Raw genomic sequence first — 24,249 nt, forward strand, 5'->3', positions numbered from 1 at the left:
AGTAGTTAGACTTTTGGCAAGTTCAAGTGTGTGTGTGAGGGAGAAAGCCTTTCGGGTTAGGCCTGAAATACCAGCTTGCTTCAGGTGAGCAGAGGAAATGCGATGAAGGTTTTTGACTAAACTGACACAGTCACAGCCTTAGGAATATTATTCTTACAGCAGTATATAAGATAAGTTGGAATGGGGAGAGAGGTGGCTGAGAGAGTATTGAGGAGGCTACTGTGAAGGCCCGTAGGTAATGGCGTTCTGATCTAGGATGGTGACCCTGGGGCTAGAGAAAATGTGATGGGTCCCTGTGGAGGTAGGAATAGTAAGGCAGTCTACTGATGAGATGTGGAAAGTTAGGGAGAAGAAGGGGAAGAGTGTGACTCCAAGAATGTAAGCCCAGATGACTGGGAAGATGGGATTTCTGTGACAAACTTGGGATGGCAGGAAAAAAATAGATTTAGGAGGACAGACTACTTAGATTAGTTTGAAACTTGCGGAGTTAATGGCGCTGGTGAGACATTGAAGTATGAGTATCAGATAAATAAATGAAAATGGGATTTTAGCTCTGAGTTAGAAGAGGTGTTAACTAAGAGCATGGGAGTGGAGGCTGTGAGATAGATGACGGTGGCCAGGAACTTGCTCAAAGAGAGAAGGGAGGTGAGGTGGAAACTTAGAAACATCACAGTTTTGGCTATTTTTATTTTTGTTTTTGTACTTCACTGCTCATAATCTCTGAATCAAACTACACTGTTAGACTCGTAGCCCTTTAGAATCTCTTGCTCAATCTACTATGTCTCTTGAAAAATTGCATGCGTGGGCCATATTATCTTGATTCTATTGCAAAGTTCAGATTTAATTAGGGACAGCATATAAAACAGCTCTATGCCCTTTTTGGCTATAGGGATGCTATTGGGAAATTTTTCCGTCATATCTTTCAGTGTTTCGAAGAGCAACTTTTCCATAGTAAGTGATAAGAAAGAACTTTGCTTCCCTGAAGAAGTGCAAATGTTTGTTCCCGATGGAAAATTATATAACTAATCATGTTTACATTTTCACCTTTGCTGCTATAAAGCACAAAATCAAATTCTCTGTTGAACTGTAGTTACTGTGTAAGACTTCATGGTTTCCATTTTGAATTCTATTCCATTTTCTTTTATCCTGGCCACATTCTTCATTTACTACCCTAATTTATACTCCTTGGCCATAAGCTCTAATTTTCTTTTTTAACATATGCATTTCTCATAAGCTATCTCAAATTCTTTGTAGGATTAGATGGGAATTAATAAATAATGTCACTATGTTACTTACTATATGAATGAGATATTCTTAGACTGTTATAGATCAGTATATAAATATAAGGACTCAACATATTCTAAATTTACATATTTTTTCTTTTCTATGAAACTTTTCTTTAATAGCTTTAGGCAAGTGGTACATATAATCACAGAGTGTAAAACTATGTGAAAAATGATATAACAGGGAGAGCCAAATTCAGGAGTAAATATTTACACATTGACTCCAGTTTACTCTGCCTCTTGGTCAATTATTCATTCCCATGTGTATGAATCATTGCAGTAAGAATTGGATTTTTTTTCCCCAGTCATTCATAAATGTTACCAGTTGGCTCATTTGGAAACTTGGAGTTTATATTATTAGTGAGATGGGACTAATCATTGGAATTTGAGCTGATCTAATCTGGTAATGATTTTAGTTCCAATCAGTGTATGCAGATCTTGCCTCAGAACACTGTGTAGTGTTAGTTGGTTGTTTACTATTGAGTAATGAGTAGGTCACTGGTTAGATAAAAAGAATTGACCTCCTACTGCCAATCATTCCTTGATTCTGTTGTCTAAGAAAATATCTTTTCTTTTTCACACTATGCAAGGAAACCCTTGCTCTTGGTGGCCAGATGAGGAATTGGACTCCTTTATGACACACATCTTTTAAAAAAATTGATACGTAATAGTTTTAGGTATTTTGGGGGTAATGTGATATTTTGATACATGCATACAATATATAATGATTAAATTGGAGTAATTGGGATATTTATAACCTCAAACATTTATCTTTTCTTTATGTTGGGAACATTCCAATTCTTCTAGTCTTGCTATTTTGAACTATACAATACATTGTTGCTAACTATAGTCACCTTACTGTGCTGTGGAACACTGGAACTTACTCCTTTTAGCTAACTATTTTCCTACTCATTAACCAACTTCTCTTCATTCTCTCCTCCCTCCACCCTCTCTCAGCCTCTGGTAACTATGAATCAACTCTCTACCTCATGAGATTCACTTTTTAAGCTCCCACCTGAGTGAGAACATGTGGTATATAAATCTTATAAATAAAAATCTTTTAAATTAAAATTGTCAAATAATTAAAGGGGTATCTGTGATGACTGGATTTGCCCTATTTAACCTCCAGTAAAAAATTTTCCTAAACCTGCATTGGTATAAATCTAAATGGGTTTGGGTGTGGTGGTTCACACCTGTAATCCCAGCACTTTGGGAGGCTGAGGCGGCTGGATCACCTGAGGTCAGGAGTTCAGGACCAGCCTGGCCAACATGGGGAAACCCCATCTCTACTAAAAATACAAAAATTAGCCAGGTGTGGTGGCACATGCCTATAATCCCAGCTACTCGGGAGGCTGAAGCAGGAGAATCGCTTGAACCCAGGAGGCTGAGGTTACAGTGAGCCGAGATTGTGCCATTGCACTCCAGCCTGGGTGACAGAGTGAAACTCTGTGTCAAAAAAAAAAAAAAAAAAAAAAAAATTCTAAATGGTATAAAAAATCTTTGTAGAATCATACGAATGTCAAGTAAGATTTTTTGGAATTTTGTTTTAAAAATAGTAATTCCTAGCTGTAAATCACTTTTGTTTGTTTCAGACTGATGACCTATTTTCCATTTTTATGGAATATCAAAATGATGACATCGCAATGCTTTTGTGATTTAATTTGTATAAGAAAAAAGTTAGTTCAGTTAAATGACACATTGATGTTTACTTATTTAGATCCTATCTGTATTTTATTCCCCAAAAAGAAATGCAGCTATCTTAAATATGGCAGCGATGCTTCAGTATCTTCTCTGGAAGCTGCAGGTATGGACCTGACTAACATGGCTGAGCCAATCCCTGCTCTTCTGCCTGGTGTTCATGTTACATTTCTTGGTTTTCATTAGAGTTTCTCAGCCCCACTCAACCTTAGCACTGTTCATTGTAAAGCAAACAAAAACGTAGGGGTTTTTATTACATTAAACAGAATCTTTTATCAGGAACCACAGGATAAATTTCATTCTGACTCAGTACCAAAATAGTTCTTTCATTGAGCAACTGGTTTATTTTTACCCTGTGGACACTGAATCTTAAAACAGATCGTGTTTCTGTCTGCATGTTGGCTGCAGCAAAGCTTAGAGTCCCTCTAAGCGGAACATCTACAACACTTCTCTTCTGGCTCTCATTCTACCTTGTGGCTACAGTTACTGGTACGCATATCTTATCCTACTCGTTTAAAAGTTGCTTGAAGACCAGGATTCTACTGCGGTCATCCCTCGGTATCTGTGAGGAACTGGTTCCAGGACTTTTCCAGTTTTAAACTTGACAAAGTGTCATCTTTGTCTCAAATCACCCTCTCAGTTCTTAGGAAGTGGAAGAATATAAACCTGTGCTAGTCTAAATCTAAATGGTGTAAGAAATCTTTGTAGAATCATATGAATATCAAATAAGATTTTTTTTGGAATTTTGTTTTAAAAATAGTAATTCTAACATCCAGTAGAAATACCAGCATCCAGTAGTAATACCAACATCCATGGGATGTTCAAGCCCCTGATATAAAATGACATAGTATTTGCATATAACCTACACATGTCTTACCATGTATTTTGAATAATCTCCAGATTACTTATAATACCTAATACAATCTAAATACTATGCAAATAGTTGTTATACTGTCTTGTTTAGGGAATAATGGCAAGTAAAAAAGTCTGCATATGTTCAGTACAGACATGAATATTTTGAATATTTTTTATCCTTGATTAGTTGAATCCGTGGATGTGGAACTCATGGATATGGATATGGAGGGTTGAGTGTAGTACTCTTTATATTCTTTACAGTGCTATAATATTGGCCTGCATATGTTTTGCATGCAAAATAATGGCTGAATTGAGTATTAGTAAGCCATTCAAAACCATGGTGATCATGTTAAGGAGAAAGATATATGTATATAGTATGCCAGTGAAGCTTTTGAAATCCGCTGGGGGTTCTAGGGATTGTGTGTTTGAAAATATAGCATAATGAAATGAGATCCTCCCAAGGATGACCAAAAATGTTGAATATAAGAGCCAACATAGGCTATTTTCCTCTGTATCATATCTAAATATATTGCTTTGTTGAAATAGGGAACCTGGGATCTCCCACCATTGCTCCAGGAAGAAAAATCACCTCTCTTCTTTCATAGAAAAAAGATAAAGGGCTTGTTTGGAGCTGAACAAGTTAATCCATGAGGGTTTCGAAGTTGCTTTGAGGTCTGCACATATAAATAGTATAGACCATTCCTACTGTGTAAAGCAGGTTACATTACCTCTAACATGGTAATAAAATGTCATAGCTGATGATCCATGTATTCAACTATTATTCCATGTGATTAAATTCCAGTACAACTGGACAGACCCATGGGTGGACACACCCATAGAGTGAATCTTAATGGCATGTGACACATAGTCAAACCTTCTAATAATACTGAGAAAGCCTATTGAAATGAAGATGAACCTCATTAACTAAAGGCACATCAACTTTAGACATATAGTTGGTAACTTTTTATAATGCATTCCACAAAATCTATGTTCAGTTGTGTAGAAAAGGAAACTTCTTTTTTTAGTTTAAAAATATGTTGTTATATTTTATCAGTATGTGTTGTATGTTATTCAAGTCATGATTCTAATAGTAAAATCTTAAATATCACATGCTTAGAAAAATATTAACTGTAAAGAGAAAACCCTGGGACTGTATTGTCCCCACCCCCCAACCCCCCAAACTGGGAAAGTGCTGAGAGACCAAAGAATGATGCAGACAAGTCCAGCTTGGCTAGTAGATGTGTTTATTAAGATTTACATATGGGACACTCCTGGGTGGCAGCAGAACAGCCCTGGAGATCCGTGTTGCCTCCCATCTCTAAGGTGCTTTTAAGCTAATTTTCTGGCTTTTTGCCTACTACGTGTGTGTAATGGGACTATTTTCCTTGGTAGGTTCTTAGATACTCTCTGAGATGTTTGGGTTCTCAGGAATACCTGTTTCTGGTTCGGGCACCATGGCCTTGGCTCACTGCCTGGCCTGCAGGATTCAGGCAGTGGACATACTAGTAACCTAGCGGGGCACCTGTCACACTACACTAACCAGAAAAAGGATTTAATTCTTTTCATTGTATTTCTCTCTCCCTTTCCCTCTGAAAACCAAAAGTATGGGATTTAACTAAAAAACAAAAAAACAAAACAAAACAAAAAAATCTACCTCACCAGAATTATTTATTTATTTATATTAGATTGGTGCAAAAGTAATTGCGGTTTTTGCCTTTTTTTTTTTTTTTTTTTAAAGGCAAAAATTGTGATTACTTTTCACCAACCTAATAGACAAGAATCTGGCCCTGTTACCCAGGCTGGAGTGCGGTGGCATGATCATAGCTCATTGCAGCCTCCAATTTCTGGGCTCAAGTGATCCTCCCACCTCAGCCTCCCTAGTAGCTGTGATTACAAGTACACACCACCACACCTGGCTAATTTTTTAAATTCTTTGTAGAGAATGGGGTCTTGCTGTGTTGCTCAGACTGGGCGTGAGCTTCTGTCCTCAAGTGATACTCCCACCTCAGCCTCCGGAATTTTGTTTAAAAAAGAAAGGTTACGTTAGGGTCTTGAAAGTGTCTTTTGAAGTAGTATGTAGTTGAAAACATATCTTTAAGGACCCTTTATTGAATTAATGAAACACCCGTGTACTCAGCATAATACTGATTATATTATATAGTTTCAAGTTTTCTTTTATTTTAAAGCATGTTTTCTTCAAATGAAGCTTAAACGGTTGCATTTTCCACATATAAATATGTTTCAATTCTGGTAGACTCAGATGAAAAATCTAGAACCTAGTTTCCTAATTAACAATAAAGATTGTGCTATATGAAGTTATGCATAAATAATTAAAAGAGGATGGCTTGGCATTAAAAGGACTGACTCCAGAGTCTTCCTTGGGGAAGGGTTGTTGTGGGGACTAAAGGAGTTTATTATTTATGACAAGTATTTAGAATAGTGTCTGACACAAAGTAAGTGCTATATAAGTGTTTGCTGTTTTTATTATTGCTATTATGTGGCTTAAGCCATTTATTTGTATAATTTTAAAAAGTTTTTTTTTTCATTGCCTTACCCCTAGAAGGATTTGAGCCTCTTCCAAAGCAACTGAAAGGGCTTCTGCTTTCAGTAGAAGTTAATGAAAAGCTAGAGTTTTGGAACTCCCCCTTCTGCCCCAGCTGTCTTTTGTTCTAAGATGAAGTTTCTTAAATTTGGTGGTTCTACATTTTCTCCTCTGTAACATGATGGTCTAAGTTGACATCTGTAAGATGACAGTTCCAAGTTCTGATATCTTTTCAAGCCACAACAATTCTGTGACTCTTTGATCTTACCTTCTGCTTAAGCAAGAATGTTAGGGTTATTCCTTTAGAATTTTAGAACTGGAAAAGGCATTAACCAAACACTCCACTCTCTGGGGAACTCATCACTTCTCCTAGCTTCATTTAGTTTTTGTTGTTGTTTTCTTATAAATTACTAGCAATCTTTGTTCTTCCTTTTATGTATTTTTCTAAAGCACTTTTTACATACTGTATAATGTATTTAGTTATTATGTTTATTGTCTCTATCTCCATGTTGAATGTAAGTGTATTAGTCCGTTCTCACATTGCTATGAAGAAATACCCAAGACTGGGTCATTTATAAAGAAAAGAGGTTTAATTGACTCACAGTTCTGCATGGCTGGGGAGGTTTCAGGAAATTTACAGTCATGGCAGAAGACACCTATTCACAGGGCAGCAGGAGAGAGAATGAGTGCCAGCAGGGGAAGTGTCAGACACTTATAAAATCATGAGATCTTGTGAGAACTCACTATCATGAGAACAGAATGGGGGGGAACTGCCCCCCATGATTCTATTACCTCCCACTGGGTCCCTCTCATGACATGTGGGGATTACGAGTGTTACAATTCAAGATGAGATTTGGGTGAGGACACAGCCAAACCATGTCAGTAAGCTTCATGAAAGCAGGGGTCTTTGTCTTTTTTGTTCAGGTGCCTGACACATAGTAGGTGCCAAGTAGGGGCTCAAAAATATTGTTGGATGAACAAATAAATAGATTTTCAATTGTCTACTGGACAATTTCTAGTAGCTAGTCATCTCCAATTCTTTTCTGAAGCAACTATCTTTCATGATTTTTCTTATCTCCACCAGTGACACTACCTCCATGTTGTCAAGAGCAAACTCCTAGAGAAGTTGGCAGCCATACCTAGAACAGAAAAATTCAGTGATTTTCAAGGGGATTTAGGTTAGTCACCACCATCATGGCCCTGGGTACACAAACAGTAGCAGTACAGTGTCACACAAGGTAGATGGGGCTGAATCTTCTCAGAGAACTGGGGGTAACTGGCCAACTGCCCAGGAAATTGCTTCAAGTTACCAAAATTTATTACAAAATCATAGCTTCTGTTGGGTATGCCTGATATGCTTCCTCTGTCATGTTAGTTCCATTGGAGATTCCTTATTGCTTCCAAGCAAATTCCCAGTTTTTGCAGCTTGGCATCCAGTTCCATCTCACACTAGTGCCCCTTGTCAGTTATCTGCTCAGCTGAGGCCTCCTCCTTAGTGTCGCCGAATGCAGTCCTGCTTCTGCTTTAAATCCCCTCTGTTCACTAGGCTGTTTTTCTTCACCCATTCAAATCCAACTTTTCTAATTGAGTATGCCAGCTTCTCAGCCCTCACTTGCATGAAGCCCCCCTATCATGTTTCTGGGCTCCCAAACACTATTATTCTTAAATATTTCATTTGCTTTATCTCCTGCTTTCCTCACTTATGATAACCTTTTGAGGAAAGAGGCTAGTGGAATAATAGAGGTAGGGATTCGTGAATGAATCACAAATCCTAGCTAAAGCAAAACCCACAAAACCATGTTACAAAATTGACTTAAAGTAAGTGCATTTACTGGCCTGTCATGAAGTTTTCAAGGGGTTTAGAAAATTCTGAGATCAAGTCCTTTCTACTTTTTTTTTTTTGTATTAAGATGACCTTTAAAAAAAAACTGGATGATAGTGTTAATACCTAGTAATAGTAATGGCTTCAAATGAATTATCTTTACTTGCAAAAATAGAACATTGGCAATTGAATTGATTGTGTGTGTGTATACATATGTACATACATATTATATATTTTTAAAAGTAATTTTATGGATCTCTGAGATCAGAGTCTGGGAAAGATGGTTGCTAATCACAGAAGTGTACGTACATACTCTATCTCTTTATGTTGGCTGTTCTTTCCTCTGCTCAAGCTCAAAATATTCATTCTTCAGGGTCTCAGACATTGGCTTAAGATTCTCATGTTGTGGTTTGATTCTGGTTATCCAGCCAGGAGATGTGTGAAAGTTACTTCCATGTATGTAAAAACACCCTCCTTCCATTTCTTGAACTTCAAAGAATATTTTTTCTTGTTCTGTGCAGATTAATCTAGACAATGGCCTTCCATTCCCTTTTTAAGTAAATCAGCTTTGTTAAGCTCATCAAAAGAGAAATTTTTTGTGGCTTTCTAATTTTTCAGGCTGATGAAAGAACTGAGGACACAAAAGACATTAATTTGTTCATTTTCTTTCCAAATCTTGAACGATTTGTTCTCTTGTTCCATATTGTAAGGCAAGTTAACATTTGCCTCCTATTTGTAATTGTTCCATAATCTCAAGTTTTCATTGAATGTTTCATTGAATTCACTATATGTTTACTCTTGGATTTTGACATTTTAATTATTAGGAACATTTGATCACATATAATCTTAGTAATGTTCAACAATACCACACTGCTCACATTTATGCAGAATGCTGACAGAATGACAGGCAGTGGGAGCCAAGATTATGTGCCGCGTGGCTGATTGGTGCAGGGGAAGGCAGGGTGTTCCCATGTTATAATGCAGTGTCTCTTGGTTACTGTGCAGTTCCAGACAATAGATACCTGCTGTTTTAGTCAGAGTTTGTTGGTTGCAAAGAACAGAAGCCCACTCAAATTAATTAAAACAAAATCAACAAAAAAACCCCCCAAACCTTAAAAATGTAGAATCTCTCAGCTAATCTATATGGCACTGGTAGACCCATGAGGGACTGTGGCATGGGCTGGAAATAGAAAGTCAAGAATCATGGTCATTGCCTCCTCTCTTGTTCTTCCTTTCTCTGCTCTCTATTTTCTTTTCTCTCACATGGGTCAGCATATTTATACATGCCAGCATTGACATGACCTTTTGGTTTTAGGCCCGTATTAGACCCTGCATTTTTCATAAGTCATATTCCCAAAAGATGCCATTTGATTGGCTTCATTTAGCCTGTGGAGTCATTCCTGCTGGATGAGGTTGCTACCCTGGGTTCAGTGTTCTTCAGGGTTTGGAGTAGGGGAGGATTTACATGGTACAAATTGGGAAGCTATTAGTTGGATATTGCATCTCCTGCATTGGTCCTTTGTTTCTAATCTGTTCTTCCATATGTTCTATCCTTGTGTCTTTTTGTTATATACTTTGAGAGATTTCCTTACTGTTATGGTAATTTTATTAAATTTCTATTTTGCCGATCACATTTTCAGAAATATTTAAAAGTTTTTTATTGTTCTCTATAATCACTTTATTTTCATTGTGTCTTATTCTTTAATGATTGTAGTTGACTGGGTGTGGGGTGCAGTGCATGGCTATAGCGCTGGCACTTTGGGAGGACAAGGTGGGAGTTCAAGTTCAGCTCCTGCTTGAGGCCAGGCGTTTAAGACCAGCCTAGATAACATAGCGAGACCCTGTTTCTACAAAAAATTGGTATAAAAATTAGTCAGGTATGGTGGAGCAAATCAGTTGGGCGTGGTGGTGTGCTTCTGTAGTCCCAGCTATGCAGGAGGCTGAGATAGGAGGATCACTTGAGCCCAGGAGTTCGAGGTTGCTGTGAGCTATGATCACACCACTACACTCCAGCCTGGGTGACAGAGCGAGACTGTCTTAAAGAAAAAAAAGATTCAAGAAGATACTACAACCATTTTTTGAGGATTGATCTTGCTCTGTCACCCAGGCTGGATCGCAATGGTGTGATCATAGAACTCCTGGATTTAAGGGATCCTCCCGCCTCAGCCTCAGTTACCACGCATGCCTGGCCACTCTTTGAAGTACAGTACTCTTTTGTTTCCCAAATTAACACTTCGCTTTCAGGGTCAGTTTTCCCCTCATGTTACTGGTTTTCCTTGTAGACTTGGTTCCCTATTCATAATAAGGAAAGAAAGATGGGAAAGTTTCCTCTGCTCTTTTAAAAAGATGTGTATGTAGAGCTTTTTTTTTTTTTTTCCTTCTTTTTCCTCAGCTATCCCTCTTCCCTGAGTGAGAATTCTAAATGAAGCACTCTGTGTGTGTGTGTGGTGTGTGTGTGTGTGTGTGTGTTTAGTACTGGGTTGTCTGCTGGCCAGCTTTTCTTCACCCCCAAAATGCCGTGAGGAAGTATTTACTCTGAGGTATCAGAATTCGCATCAGAAGCCTTCACAAGCCATCTCTTACTCCCTGCTGCCACAGTTGGTTCAGTTTCTTTAGAAATGAACCCTGAGATGTGTTGTCTGTCAATACACTTGGCCAGGCTGCGTGAAGGCTGTGCTAGAGGCAGAGGGAGAGATGGGAGTGCTAACTGTCATCACTTCACCCCCTATTTCCTGCTGCAGATCCTCTCCCCACTCTGTGATACCTGTTGACTCTGAGCCCAGAGCCTCCCCAGGCTCTATTGAGCAGATTGCCTCCTTGGTGGCCTTGGAGAGCAGCTTTCCCCCGTTTCGTCTGTGAGCGCATACTCCTTACCCTGTGTTCCAGGAATTTGTTGAAATCTCTTACCCATTTAAAGTTTCCTTCCAATGAGCTCTTTTCAATAGTATGGAATTCTCCCATTTTGTTCTTTGATGTTTCTCCCTGCATTAGGGACTCAGGAGGGACATGCAGGCGGTCAGGCATCTTGAAATGGAAGCCACATCAGGTTGTTCTTTTAAAAAATAACATTTGAGTCTTGGCTTTTATTTTGCTTTTTAAAATGAGACATATACATATAAAAGAATATACGTAAGTACATGTATAATTTAAAGAAAATTAATAAAATGAACATTGATACCTACTATATAGCTTAAGAAATTGAATGTCATATGAACAGTACCTTAGAAACCCGTTTGTCCTCCCTTCATTGTATCCCTTTTGTCCCCCACCCACTCCCCACGTTTCTCCTATGGTGACCGTTATCCTTCATTTCTTAGTCACTCATTTGCTTTTTAAAAAAATTCATTTGTCTTTTATATATTTATCTCTAGACAATATATTATTTAATTTTAGCTGCTTTTGTTCTTTCTACAAATGGAATTCCATAACATGTACACTTCTGTACCTTGCTCTTTTACGCAAGCTTATGTTTTTGAGATTTATCCATGTTTATTCATGAAGCCATATTTTAGTTATTTTTACTACAGTGTAGCACTGCATTGTAAGATATACTACAATTTAATTATCTTTTTAAAAGAGGATTACAATTTTTTACTCTATACTCATAGAACACTTCTGATACAAAATGTGTGTGGGTATTTCTCACACCAACCAATTCTTTAATTCTTGGCAGACATTGACTACTTATCCTCCAATTTAATTCTGACACTAACTGCCTGGAGTTAGAGAGCCCACACATTAAGGGCTCAGTCCAAGATTGCCCCCTACCTCAGATGCCACAAAAAGTAGGGGGTCCCTAGGTTTCCTACAACTTCTATCTGACTTGGCTACAAATTGGAGGTTTTCATGACCCCCTTCCTCAGGTTTGATAATTTGCTACAAAGGCTTGTAGAACCCAAGGAAAGTTTACTTACTGTTACTAATTTACTACAAAGTATATATTAAAGGATACAAATGAACAACCAAGTGAAGAGATAAATAGGGTGAGGTCTAGAAGGGTCCCAGCATAGGAACCTCAGTCTTGGTGGAGTTTGGGATATGCCACTCTCTCAGCATATGAACATGTTCTTGTACATCAACCAGGAAGCTCTCTGAACCCCGCAGTTTAGGGATTTTATGAAGGTTCCATTTATGTAGTAGGCATGATTGATTAAATCATTGGCCATTGGTGATTGAACTCTATTTGTAGCCCCAGCAAGGTGGAGTGGGGGGGTGGAGGAGTGGGGATGAAAATTCCAACCCTTTAATTAAATGATTGATTCTGATGACAACCAGCCCCTATCCTCCAGGAGTCACCTCATTAACATAAATTCAGGTGTGTTTGAAAAGGGCTTATTATGAATAATAAAAGACATCCCTCTTATCCCATCACCCAGGAAATTTTAAGGGCTTTAGGAACCCTGTGCCAGGAATTAGGGGACAAAGGCTAAATATATATATAGGTCTTCTACATTATGAAATACATGAGCACCTTTAGTTCCAGCTATTCAGGAGGCTAAGGCAGGAGGATTGCTTGAATCTAGGAGTTTGAGGCTGCAGTGACCTATGATCACACCTCTGCACGCCAGCCTGAGAGACCTCATCTCTTAAAAAAAATATATATATATATATATTTCATACGATATGTTATTATATTGCAGTATCACACTTTCTACTGCTGGTGAACATTTGTGTTTGTGTAATCATATAATCATGAGAAAGATTGCTATGAAGGTAGCGCTGTTGCACATGTGCAAGAGTTTCTCTAGGATATAAACCTAGGAGTGGAATTGCTGCTTCCTAGAGTATATGTGTGTTTAGTTTTACTAGGTGATGACAACTGCTTGCCTGAGTGGTTGTACCAGGATACAGTATATCAGTGTATGAAATTGTCTGTGGCTCCCCATCTTGGACAACACATGGTATGATCAGACTTCTTAAATCTTTTGCCTGTGGATGTGGAATCATTTCTTACTGCGTGTTTTTAAAATCGAGATGTGATATATGTGTACTAAAATTTACCTTATTGTGGCCTTAACTTTCATTTTTAAGGATTTATTTTCATATGGCTATTAACCTTTCATGCTTTCTCTTCTATAAATTTTTGCCATATCTTTCCAATTAGTTCCTCTTTTAGATTGGTGGATGTGCCTTATATATTCTGGATATACTGTACATATACACACATAATGTCATGGGATTTCTTTCTTCCTTTCCTTTCCTTTCCTTTCCTTTTCCCTTTCCTTTTCCTTTTTTTTTTTTTGCAGGATTCATTTTACCAGGAGAAAAAGGCAGTGCTTATATCCAGTAGTCAGTTTTCTGTAAATATGAATGTGTTGTTCTTTTTCTTTTTTTTTTTTTTTTTTGGTTGTGGTTTAATCTTTGACAAAATTGGGAAGTTTCGGTGCTTTAAAAAGTTTAGAGTCTTTTTTTCCTTCACCTTCCTAATCTCTTACCTCTGTTGTGAAACATTGTGATTGAGAATGTATCCTTGTATTCAATAACTCAGAATGTTTTCCTTAGAGTGCACACTATTAAAGTTGGTGTATGACGCTTAAGATACTTGTGGTGCTTGGCGCTTGTGAGGCTGGCTCTGCTGATAGATAGCTGTTTTGGAGGTATCAGTCCACAGGCTGGCCAGCACTTGAGGAGATGGGTTGTGAATGCTGATCCAGACTTATAATATGAGAGCTGTAGTGTTTTTCTTGATTCTGTAGTTAACACATTTATGAAATTTAATGGAAAAGTAAGTTGGCTTTAATAAAATTATAACATTAATTAGTAACCATTCTTTTTTCCATTTAATGATTTACCCTGAAGTTAACTTAAGGGATATTTTCTGTTAAGTGGTGATATTTCTATGGGTAAAAACTTAATAAAATGGCTAAAATGGCAAATCTTTGCGTATTTCACCACATTAGTAATTTATTTTAAAAGATACTCTTTGGAAGACTTCTTAGGACTGTAACAAAAGTGTGAAAATGAACTCTGAAATAGTTTGTCTGTTTTTGAATGCAGAGAGGTCTTCCAAATGTTAATTCAAGGTATTGATGTATGGTAACTAGCAATATGTCTTTTACATAGCTGCTTGGTCCTTCTCATGACTGTTCTTTTTGGAAGGCTTATGTGTTCTTAGAGTTTTTGTAAACATTTGGAATGTTTTTCAAGGAATGCATTTTCATTTCACTTCTGCTCGAAGTATTAGCTATCACTTCCCCTGTGCTGCAGCCACACAGGTCTTCTTTCATTTCCTCGAATCACCATACTTTTCCTGACTTAGAACCTTCCCATATGTTGATCTTCACCCTCTGCCCACTATCATTTATACTGTTTATTTTTTAAAAATTGTAGTGAAATATACATTTTATGGGCTGAATTGTGCCCACTCAAAATTCATATGTTGAAGGCCTAACCCCCAATACCTCAGAATGTGATTGTATTTGAAAATGGGGGTTATTTAAAGAGGTAATTAAGTTAAAAGGAGGTCATGAGGGTGGCCCTTCATTTGATACAACTGGTATCCTTATAAGAAGAGGAAATACAGACACAGACAGGTACAAAGGAAGACCATGTGAAGTTATAATGAGAAGACAGCCATCTGCAAGCCAAGGAGAGAAACCTCAGGAGAAACCAACCTTGCCTGCACCTCGATCTTGGACTTCTAGCTTCCAGAATTTTGTTTGTTTGTTTTTGAGACAGAGTCTTGCTCTGTAGCCCAGGCTGGAGTGCAATGGCACAATCTCAGCTCACTGCAACCTCCACCTCCCAGGTTCAAGCAATTCTTATGCCTCAGCCTCTGGAGTAGCTGGGACTACAGGTGTACACCAACACACCTGGCTAATTTTTTTGGTTTTTTTTTTTTTTTGGTAGAGATGGCATTTCACCATGTTGGCCAGGCTGCTCTTGAGCTCCTGGCCTCAAGTGACCCTCCCGTCTTAGCCTCCGAAACTGCTGGGATTACAGGTGTGAACCTCTGCACCTGACCTAGCCTCCAGAATTTTGAGAAAATAAATTTATGTTATTTAAGCCACCCAGTCTATGTTTTTCTGTTACGGCAGCCTGAGAAACTAATATAATACATAACACAAATGAGCATTTTAACAGTTTTTAAGCATACAGTTCAGTCGCATAAAGTAGGTTCACATTGTTGTACAACCATTACCACCATCCATCTCCAGAACTGTTTTCATCTTGCTAATCTGAAACTCTACCCATTAAACAGTAATTCCCCATTATCCCCCTTGGCCTCCAGCTCCTGGCAACCACAATTCTACTTCTCCATGAATTAGACTACTCTAGGTACCTCTAGACTAGAATCATACAGTATTTGTCCTTTTGTGACTGGCTTATTTCACTTAGCATAACATCCTCAAAGGTCATCCATGGTTTAACATGTGTCAGAATTTTCTTCCTTCTTGATGCTGAATACTCCAGTGTATGTGTATATTCCATATTTTGTTTATCATCTATCGATGGGCACTTGGGTTTCTTCTAGTTTTTGGGTGTTGTGAATGCTATGAACATGGGTGCACAAATATCTTTATGAGTCCCCACTTTCACTTCTTTTGGGTATCTATTTAATACCCAGGAGTTTAGAATTGCTGGATCATATGGAAGTTCTATCTTTAATTTTTTTGAGGAACTGCCATACTGTTTTCCTTACCGGCTGTACTATTTTACATTCCTTTCAACAGTGCACAGGAGTTCCAGTTTCTTGGATTTTTAGTTAGGTCTTTCTGGTTAGTCTGTCTCATGGCGCCCAATTATATTCTTTCATAACATTTACCACAGTTTCTAATGATACATTTTGTATGTTTTTAGTGTCTACCTTTTCAACTAGACTGTAAACTTGAGCAGGGATGATGATGGTTTTTTTAGTATCTCCATAGCATTCTAGTATGATGCCTGATACATAGTAAGCTCAAAAATAATGATTGCATAACTAACTGAATGAATGAATACATGATATGCTTATTTTGTGCCTGGTATAGTATTGAGCATATTTTATATGTTATTTTATTTTCACTACAATCCTTTGAGGCAGGCATTATTTGTAACCTCAGTTACACATGAGGAAACTGAGGTATGGAGAAGTGAAGTAGCTTGCTCAGAATTAAGCAAGTTAGTGAGTGTTGGAGGTGGCATCTTAAAATTAAAATTTTTTTAAATTGACACATTATAATTATACATATATATGGGGTACAACTTGATATTTCAATACATGTATACATTGTATAATGTTCAAATTAGGGTAGTTAGCATATTCATCACCTCATGCATTTATCATTTCTTTGTGGTGAGAACATTCAAAAACCTCTCTCCTAACTATTTTGTAATATGAAATACCTTACTGTTAACCATAGTCACCCCACTGTGCAATAGAACACAGAACTTATTCCTCCTGTCTAACTGTAACCTTTTTCCCCTCTACCAACTTTTCCCCATCCTCCCCTCTCCCATCCTTTCCCCAAGGAAGTGGCATCTTAATACTTGTCTGTCTATACAAAGTTTCTGCTTCTAATCATTCTTACCTCTAGAGGCAGCATGTGTCCTGGGGTGTGTTGGGATGGTGTTAAATAATGCCACAAACTCGTATTTTGCTTTTGATGAAATGACAGTCTGTGAAGGTTTACAATGTATTTTTTTTAAACTTGAGTTTTTCTGTGATGATTTTTTAAATAATAGATTTGCATGTTCCTTTTTTTCTCTGAGTTTAGAAATCTTAAGTTTTATCAGCCTTAAATATTGAGTACCTTGACATCTTTACTCAAAAATTCCCTCAAAATTAAAATTTTACAAGTAAGATGTACTTTGATGGTGTTGACAGGGATTGTCATGAGCACACATTTCATAAAAGTTTAAAATGTTTAAGTTTGTTGACTGGTGATATGGAATCCAAGAAGTATTATTTGAAAAAACTTATTTTAATAAAAGCAATGCTTATACATTGCAAAAAGGTCAAACGTAAAGAAATGTATAAAATAAAAAGTAAAACTGAAATGTCTAGCCTCAGCCTAATAGATTTTTTTATACATTCTTATTTATACTGTTTCATTTCACTCAAATAAGATCATACTGTAAAGCTGTTTCCATTTAATAATATCTTTTGGATATTTTTTCTTAGCACATATACACTATAGGCTAAGAAGTATAGACATATACTTTTTAAGGGGTGAATTGTGTTCTAGTTTATGGATATACCGTTATTTATTTAATCTATCCTCTTCTAATGTAAATTTGGATTGTGTATTTGTTTATTTGACTTCTGTAAACCATGCTGCAGTGAACATTCTTGTCTGTATATCTTGGTATGCTTACACGACTGTATATATAGGGTAAATTACTATCAGTGATATTGCTGAGTAATACCACTGTTAGGCCAATACTCTGATAGGCCAATTTGCCCTCCAAAATTGTTGCAACAAATGTCTTTAAGATTTTTCTGTTTACGCACACCTTCAACAAATTTTAATATTTGTACATATGAATGACAAATGTTTCAGTGGTGTTTTGATCTTTGTTAATATTCTTTCTTTATCTCGTCTTTTTTTTTTTGAGACAGAGTTTCGCTCTGTCCCCCAGGCTGGAGTGCAGTGGTGCAATCTCAGCTCACTGCAACTTCTGACTCCCGGGTTCAAGTGATCCTCCCACCTCAGCCTCCCAAGTAGTTGGGATTACAAGTGTGTGCCACCATGCTTGGCTAATTTTTGTATTTTTAATAGAGATCGTGTTTCATCATGTTGGCTAGGCTGGTCTCTAACTCCTGGCCTCAAGTGATCCACCCTGCTAGGCCTCCCAGAGTGTTGGGATTACAGATGTGAGCCACTGCGCCTGGCCAATCTTCATTACTTTAAATTGAGAATGAGACTCAGTGTCTTTTTATATAACTATTGGCTGTTTGTCTTTCTTTTTCTGTATTTGTACCCTTTGCCTATAGTTTTTGGGGGTTTTCATCTTTTTCTTATTGATTTTTAAATGCTCTTTTTAGGTTAATAAAACTTTAATTATGTACTATAGATATTTTTCCCAGGTTACCTTTCAACTTTATTTATTTTTGCTTTACATTTTTACTTAGTCAAATGCATTAGCCTTTTATGGTTCCTGGTGATTGGGTCATCTATGTTTTCTAATGTTTTTATAATTCCTTTTATTTTAACACTCAAATCTTGAGCAAGCAGGAGTTCATTTTGGTATAAGGAATGCTGAGACATTTTAAATACAGTTCTACATGAAAGATAGAATCTAATGAATTATCTGTGCTTCCTGGCCTTTAGGTCTTTGCTGTGCTATTCCTTCTTTCTAAAATGTTCTAGTTCCCCCATATCTTTGTGTATTGAACTATGAAAGCACACCAAGAACTACGGAAGTAGATGATAAGAGGTCAATTTCTTCCTACTGATCCTTTGACCAACCCACGGTTGAATGATTATTTTCTGAAATTAGCAGGGGACACATGAATTTAAAGCTCTATTTCCAGTAAATTTTTTTCAAATAGTATTTGATGACATTTTTATAATAAAGTGCTTTTTTTCAGTTGCATGTGTTTTTCTTTTTTCTTTTTCTTTCTTTTTTTTCTTTCTTTCTTTTTTTTTTTTGAAACAGGGTTTTGCTCTATCTGTTGCCCAGGCTGAAGTGCCATGGCACTCTCACGGCTCATTACAGCCTTGACCTCCTGGGCCCAAGAGATCTTCCCATCTCAGCCTTCCAAGTAGCTGGGACCACACACACACCACCATGCTCAGCTAATTTTTAAAATTTTTTTGTAGAGATATGGTCTCCTTACGCTGCCTAGGTTGGTCTTAAACTCTGGAGCTCAAGCGATCCTCTTGCCTTGGCCTCCCAAAGTGTTAGAATTACAGGCGTGAGCCACCACGCCTGGCTACAATTAGATGTATTTTTCAAGTTAAACCTCAACAAGGATTCTGTTATTAGTAAGCTTTGTGAAAATCAGTAGATTAGACTCATTAACATGGTTCTCAAAGGAGATTTTATCGAATGTAAAACTTGAAGATGTTACCTTCTGTCAATGCTCATTTGAAAAATGCTCTGGTTTTTAGCGCTCTGTATTCTGGCAGATAAAAATGTCCGTGCTTGGAAAATATGGACACCTTAGTGAAAGGAGATATGAACACTTTACCTCCAGAGTTTAAGCATTTAGTTTTTTAAATGTAAATTTTTCTGGTTATAAAAGTGATACATCAGGCTGGCGTGGTGGTTCACACCTGTAATTCCAGCACTTTGGGAGGCTGAGGTGGGCGGATCAGTTGAGGCCAAAAGTATGAGAGCAGCCTGGCCAAGATGGTGAAACCCTGTCTCTACTAAAATAAATAAATAAATATCCATATCTGTATCTGTCTATATATGTATATAGATGTATATATAAACTAGCTGGGTGTGGTGATTCATGCCTGTAGTCCCAGCTACTTGGGAAAATGAGGCATGAGAATTGCTTGAACCCAGTAGGCAGAGGTTGCAGTGAGCAGAGATTGGCGCCACTGTACTCCAGCCTGGGTGATGGAATGAGACTCTGTCTCAAAAAAAAAAAAAGATACATTTATATTCTAGGACATCTTGGATATAGAGAAAGTATATATTAAACACTGTAATGCCATCATCTAGAGATAGCCACCATTAAATTTTGGCATATTTATTTCTAGTATTTACCTTTTCCTATGTCTGCAGACATTGAAACATATATATATATACACACACACACACACACACACACACACACACACACACAAACATACATTGATATTTTATAAAATTAGGCCTATACTGGACATAGTTTTTTTTTTTTTTTTGAGATGGAGTCTTGCTCTGTTGCCCAGGCTGGAGTACAGTGGCGTGATCTCGGCTCACTGCAACCTCCACCTCCTGGGTTCAAGCGATTCTCTTGTCTCAGCCTCCCGAGTAGCTGGATTACAGGTGCCTTCCACCATGCCTGGCTAATTTTTGTATTTTTAGTAGAGATAGTGTTTCACCATGTTGGCCAGGCTGATCTCAATCTCCTGACCTCAAGTGATCCGCCCGCCTTGGCCTCCCAAAATGCTGGGATTACAGGCATGAGCCACTGCACCTGGCCCATAGTTTTAATTTTTCATTTGCTATTATGATATAAGCATTTTTCCATACCATTAAATATTCTACAAGGTTTGCCACTTAGCTATGCAATCTTGGACAAGTCATTTAACCTCTCAGTGCCTTATTTTGTCATCTACAATAGGGATAATAATGGAGATAATGATAATATACTCACCGGTCAAGTTTATTGTATGCATTAAATTCATGTAACACATACAACAAACTTATTAATGTGTGTAAAGTATTCAGAACAGGCATGAGATATTATAAATGCTGAGTTGATATTATTCTTATTCTAAAAACCTGATTTCGGATCACCTGAGGTTGGGAGTTCGAGACCAGCTCGACCAACATGGAGAAACCCCGTCTGTATTAAAAATACAAATGCGTGGTGGCGCATACCTGTAATCCCAGCTACTGGGGAGGCTGAGGCAGGAGAATCGCTTGAACTGGGAGGCGGAGGTTGCGGTTTTTGAACTGGGAGGCGGAGGTTGCGGTGAGCCGAGATAGCACCATTGCACTCTAGCCAGGGCAACAAGAGCGAAACTCCATCTCAAAAACAAAAACAAAAACAAAAACAAAAACAAAACAAAACAAAAACACCATGATTTATAATTTTTCATAGTATTTCATCCTATGAATATATAATAATATATTTAGCCACTTCCTTATGGGACACTTTTTAAAAACCAAATATTCGTTATTACAGGTAATGCTGTGATGAATAAACATTTTTTACATAATTTTTTCCCATAGGAATGTACATAATATACATTTCCTAGAAGTGATATTACTGGGCATCACAGCTTTCAGGTATAATACAATGTCCTTTTGATTTTATTATGGAAAAGTGGTGTTAAAATATGGGTTTTTAATTATCACTGGATTAAGACAGAGAGTTGATTCTTAAAGGGTTGTGATATGGCATTCATATACCTATTGATTTAGGCATATCACATTGGAGGCACATCAAGAGCCATTGGAGTTATTGGTGTGAAAGACAGGCAGCCATTTCTTTTCCTCCCTGTTTGGGCCAAAGACTGTTCCTATAGGTAACTTTGGGTCTGCTTGTATGACACAGAACAAGCTATGCCAAAATGCAGGCATTTTCCACTACAGAGCCTCTGAAATAGCTCTTTTGCAGAACTAAAGAGGCTAGTAAGTTTGTTACCTTTTTCCCTCAATGTAAAATTTTTATATTCCTAAGTGTTTATAGCTGTGTTTGTTTAAAACACGCATGTCCCTAAAACTTCCAGTCCAAAGAAGAAAACAGAGCAAGGTTGAGGCAAATTAGGCCTTAGAAATCTGAAGCAGAGATTATAGTAAAACACAAAAGGTCTGGGAGATGCACAGGTGTTTTTCTGAAGGACTTTTTTTTTTTTTTTCCAGGTGATACACTTGGGTGTTGAAGGACATTTTTGAAATCGTGAGAACTCAATGTTTGACTATGAATGTTTCGTTATAACTGCCTGGAAGGTTAGCGTCAAAGAAGTTGAGGTAGGAATATTTATAAATATGTTCCTTAACTTTTAGCTTGTGTGTGAAAATGGAAAAGATTATGTGGCTTAATGTTAATTTTCCTTGGCCCCTTATGTGGATTTCCCCATAACCCAGTTGCAATTCTTGGTGGCTTACGCTGGCAAAACAAAAATCATTCTTCACTGTGGTTTGGAACAGAGATACCAGATCTTATTGGGAGGGCAAATCCAGGAACCCTTCCCCACATTTTGCCATTCTGAACTCTGATTTGTATAGATGATGATTTGACTCTGAAGCTGCTTAGTTTAACAATTACAAGTTCACAATGTTAAGGACCAACAGTAGCATCATGAGGCTTAGTAAAATTAATTTTACACACACAAGTTATATTTTTCTTCATGCAGTTTGTACACTTACTGGTTTGAGAATTCACAGAAAATATAATTAAAGCTATCAAAGCCAAAGAATATAAAGATGTTTCCTCTATCGTTAGCCAGTCTTCAGTGTCACTGTAATAATAGCACCTTGTGTAAGAACTCTAAAAACCTTGCCAATGCTTTATAGGCTTTGTAAACTGAGATAACCACTGCTGTCATTAAAGGAGGGCAGGTCATCCCTCAGCAGGGATCAGCTACTCCTGCCTCCTACTGTTTGCTGGTTTAATTCTCTTTGTAATAGTGAGGCTGGATTAGGAGTTTAGAGCTAGCACTGCATGCCTTTCCAAAGGAACCATGGAAGGACTAGGAGTCAATTTCATTACTTTCTTGAGGTGTGGCCCCCCCCCAGGTCTTTTCCTCATATTTTGGAAGTTCAGAGCTGGTTCAGGGAGATGCCACTTCTTCCTTCAGTGCTGTGGGTATTTTCTGAAAGCCTTCCATCAGTGGTCCTGATCTTGGTCAGTGGGACCACATTTCAGTCTTTGTTATTACACAGAATACAGCACTGCTTCTAAAGGCAAAGAGGCAGAGAGCTGGGTTTACTTTACTGTTAATTAATTGATTGATTAGTTGTTTCATTTATGTTTAACAAATAGATACCAGGAGTCTGCTGTTTGTTGAGAGCTACATTAAACTCTGTGGAAGTATATAAAACATATAAAACACAGTTCCTGTTGAAAGCAGTCTGGAATATTAGATGGAAGCACTGAGCCCTAGAGAACAGAATAGAAAAATTTAATATTTTCCTGTTCTAACTTTGCCCACACAGGTTTTCCATTAGTGATAAAAGGACGTAACTGATAATTCAGAAACACATACCTTCTTAACATACATCATCTATGGAAAAAAAAGCCGTTAAGGCACCAAAAAAAAACCCACTGTAGGACTGTAAAGATATTTACCTATTACAGAGATTTATTGACATGATAAAATTAAACAACCATAACTCTCTAATTTATTAGAAAATCTCCATCACCTTCTGTCATTCCCAAAAGTCTATCCATTGAAAAGTTTCTTTTTAAAATAACATCAGCTTTCAGTACTCTAAAATGAAAACAAATGGGCTTTTTTCAAGGTTTACAAAATTTTTTCAAAATAAATGCAAAGTAAAAGACAGGGCCAGCTGGTGGTGGAAAGGACTAAGGATTTCATTGTGTGGTACAGAGCTGGAGTGCTGTGGAACTCAAGTGAGGAGAGTTGGGCATTAAACCTCTCGGAAGATGAAATGAAGGGAAAGCAAATGAGGAAAATCAGGTAGAGAGCTACTTTCTGCACATTTACTTCTGACTCCTTATGGGACTTCTTAAGGGCACTTTGGAAATGTACCCTGATCCACCAATCATGGTTACATACAGTATTGTTAAAATATATAAACATTTAAAATCTCATAATGAAAGTATAACTTTTATAGAGCAGAAGACTTAGAAAACATACACATAACACACAAAAGAAAAATAAATCATCTATAATCTGGCCACTTAGAAATAACTATTGTTATGCCCTTACTTTTTTTCCAATGTAAATGATTTTGATTGCATTTACATTGGATTCCCAGAGCAGAGGGTAAACAGATTCCATAAAAATTATGAGTTGGATTCATATGAGATTGTTGTATTGGTTATTGTGACAATAATTTTGGCCCTGTCTACCTTTTACTTTGCAGTTATTTCAAAAAATTTTTGTATAGCTTGAAAAAAACCTATTTGTTTTTATTTTACAGTATTATTGTGATTATTTTAGAGTATTTGAAAGCTAATGACATTATTTTAAAGAGAATCTTTTCAATGGATAGACTTCTGGGAATGACAGAAGGAGATTTTCTAATAAATTAGAGAGTTATAGTTGTTTAGTTTTCTCATATCAATAAATCTCTGTAATAGGTAAATATCTTTATGGTCTTATAGTGGGGCTTTTTTGGTAATTTTAACAGTTTTTTCCCCCATAAATGATGTATGTTAAGAAGGTATGTGTTTCTGAATTATTAGTTATGTCCTTTTATCATTAATGGAAAACCTGTGTGGGCTAAGTAAGAATAGAAAAATATGAAATGTCAGACAACTTAAAGTTTCT

At 37.2% G+C, this 24,249-nt stretch overlaps 1 protein-coding gene across 4 annotated transcripts in view; it reads left to right on the forward strand.

The window, feature by feature from the left end:
- Nucleotides 1–24,249, forward strand: part of FHIP1A (FHF complex subunit HOOK interacting protein 1A) — a 258,783-nt gene that overhangs the window by 23,197 nt on the left and 211,337 nt on the right. For 3 of the 4 annotated variants that reach the window (XM_034959259.3, XM_055111917.2, XM_055111918.2), the window contains one exon: nucleotides 21,653–21,760. The gene's annotated coding sequence lies outside the window, so the exon portion shown is untranslated. Of the gene's footprint in view, nucleotides 1–21,421; nucleotides 21,761–24,249 lie in introns of those variants that run through there. The other variant, XM_063603589.1, reaches the window with a different exon arrangement.

Source organism: Pan paniscus, chromosome 3 (genome assembly GCF_029289425.2).
Source record: "Pan paniscus chromosome 3, NHGRI_mPanPan1-v2.0_pri, whole genome shotgun sequence".
NCBI lineage: Eukaryota > Metazoa > Chordata > Mammalia > Primates > Hominidae > Pan > Pan paniscus.